This window comes from Montipora foliosa, unplaced genomic scaffold, assembly GCF_036669935.1.
Source record: "Montipora foliosa isolate CH-2021 unplaced genomic scaffold, ASM3666993v2 scaffold_425, whole genome shotgun sequence".
NCBI lineage: Eukaryota > Metazoa > Cnidaria > Anthozoa > Scleractinia > Acroporidae > Montipora > Montipora foliosa.
This window is the reverse complement of record NW_027179729.1, coordinates 534261-537500: the sequence shown is the minus strand read 5'-3', so window position 1 is coordinate 537500 and position 3240 is coordinate 534261.

Genomic DNA, 3240 nt, shown 5'->3' with positions numbered 1-3240 from the left:
CCACGTGGACAATTAAAATTTACTTTCACTTGCATTTTCAAAGTTTTGAATCCCCAGTTGCTAAGTGGCAAGGGCAATTTCGTAAAAACTTTGAAAAGACACGTGAAATAATCCTTAATTGAGCTCTGGTCCATGGGATTCTTATGCGTATCCACATTTTCCTAACTGATCTCGCTCTTAATAGGCCATTTCCGAGTTCATGTCTGCCTTCTCTTCAAAGCCAGTCTAAATTCAAACTTTTTGTGATGGTAATTAGTTCAAGTTTATATAAATGAAAACTAATTTACATACGAAAAATTAGCGCTTTGACTCGCTTTGAAGAGGAGACAAATATGAATTCGGAAATGGCCTATTGTCGGCGGTTTACGAATCGAAATGACTGTCGCTGTAATTTGCATGCACAACGAGCTCACAAAGTCCATTGGTTTATTTTTAGCTTCTTCAATAATTATGAGATGTTTTCTTAATGTTTCGCCGATTGGTAATTAGTGTATTTCATATATGGCCAAACAAGAAACTTGCCTAACTGTTGTTGTTCTTTAGGAGGCTTTGACAGACAAATCTGACGATAGGGAAGGGCATTTGAACACCATTTTGGCCGGAGGGGGCGGGAATTTAACGAGGGTACTGTATACTTATCAACAACAGAGCCTAGAGCGCTTACGACTGCGTGTATTTTAAATTGTTCAGTGTCGCTTGATTACCTCTAACAGAAACGGTAGAGCTTTAACAATGAAATGGGGATGTAAAAACGTACCTTATTATATGACTAGCGCCGCTATGATTGGCTACCCGAGCAGGCAAGATGGAGCTATACTGGCCTCTCGGGATTTCTCGCTTGGTCCCACAAGATCTTTTTGGTGTTTTATCCCATACAATAAATCCTTTATTGATTAAGCTTGTTCGGTCAAGATGGCTGGATATTGGCCTCGTTCTGTTTTTCCGTGCTTATGGACCTCGACTTCTTCTCAGTCCAATATCCAGCCATCTTGACCTCACGCTTTGTCAATAACCCATATATATATAGCATTCTTATGCAGCCAAAATTCCTTTGAAGACCTTCCCTTGAAGACAACTTTTGAAGACCTTGAAGTTTTGTAAGCCAATCGCTCACAAATGCTCTATCTCTTCCTTTAAACTCTTCCATCTCGTCCAAACACGTTTTTAAAGCTGTTAGCGACTTCGGCGCTCGAAAATAAATAATAAATAAATAGGCACGCACTTGTGTACACGCGTCTACGGAACTTGTCTACATATTCTTGGTTTGCACGTGACGTCACAAAAAATATAATACAAAAGTAAAGAGCCTTTCGAGTTTTTTATCTCAATCAGCGACAAGAGGTTTTAAAAATATATCGATGATGAAATGGTATATGAAATGAATCATATATGAACTGCGGATATGAAATCAAGTGAAGCTATGATCTTCGCAGTTATGAGTGCAATTTTTGCAATTGCGTAGAGAAGCCTGAAAAAACTTGAACCATTTACAGACTTCAAAAAAGTTGGTAAAATCTCTGTTAAATGTCCACATTTTCTTTGTAAATTACAATCTCTGTAAATTTGCACACTTACAGAGATTTTGTAACTCCATAAAAAGTCTGTAAAATTTAACACATTTTCGTCCTTACGATGAGATAAAATGTGTACAAAATCTCAATAAAATCTATGTAAATTGAAGGAAAAATTTACAGAGATTTTATGCGATAAGTACAAAATGTCTGTAAAATCTCTTTACTTTCTCTGTAAAATTTACACGAGAAAAAATCTCTGTAAATCCATCCATATAAAATGTCAGTGTTGTCTCTGTAAAAAGTGAGTGAGAAGAATGCATGAAATGTCTATAAAATGTCTACAAAAACCCTCAAAAAACTGGAGGTGAAAAGTATGTGAAGTGTTTTTAAAATGTTGGTGCTTTAGTGCACAAAATCTCAGCAAAATGTTCACAATATCTCTGTAAATTAAGCATTTAAAACCTGACAGAAGGCAGGAAATGCCAATAAAATGTCTGTAAAACTGGAGGGTTAAAGTATGTGAAATATTTTTAAAATGTTGGTGTTGTAGTGCACAAAATCTTAGCAAAATGTTTACAATATCTCTGTAAATAATAGCATTTAAAACCTGACGTAAGCCAGGAAATGTTAATAAAAAGTGAAATGGATGAAAGGTTAGTTGATTTTACGTAGATAAAAGAACAAGCTCTAGAGTTTGTGAATGCATAAATTTTTATTTCAAATCTAAAAATAATCATTTGTTTATATTACTTTCAATAGAATCTAAGTGTACAATAAAATTCTTGCAATAAGTTCAATAAAATAATTAAATTAATAACATGAGTTACCATGGCAACTTTTTCTACCGTGCCAAAATGGTGTCCACTTTCGAAAAAACCCACGTCCTATGATTGCAATTTGTCAACCATGATTTATAGCTGATGAAATGGTACAATGTATACTCGTGAAACTTGGGAATAATTCCACTTGTGTTTTGCCCAAAATCAAATAATTTTTCTTGCCTTAAGGCTTATGAAATTATTTGATTTTGGACAAAGCGTGTGTGAAATTATTCCCTAAATTCACTCATCACTATTTGATAACCCATACAAATTCATCAAAATAAGGAATAAAATATATGCATGGGATTTCATTATTATTAAATAAGTATAAAAATCTGGCTTATGTTACCCCAATTACAAATATAGTTGTTAGAAATGGGCGCGGCTTATCTGCGGGAAGATCTGAAAAAGGCTGCCTCTGGTGGCCAGTTTTCCATCTTTGCATCCAATTTTATGCCTAGTTGCATGTAATAAGCTACAAACGTGCCACTCATATTCTTGTTGTAATGCAAAAAAATCTATGGCAAAACTGTGTTTAAGAAATTCCTGTCAACAAATACCAGAAAAAGATCAATCATACGTCAAAGTTGGTAAAAACGATGTTCATTACATTAAAGTGCTAAAATTACATTAAAGTATTTTCCGTTTCAATATTAGTGAATAGTGAGTTAACGTTTGATGAACAGTGGATGAACTTGACTTCTAAAGACTAGACTTTGGATTTCTTTTGTTTTCTGTCAAAAAACTTTTTTTCCGTAAATTTCAGCTGGTAAGGTCAGGGTGCGGCTTACCTCCGGGTTTACAGTTCACCTGCCAGTTCAGTTGGATAATACTAGCATACTAAAACAAATTAACCACATGGATTACCTGCATGGGTACACCTACTTTTCAAGTTACATCAAACT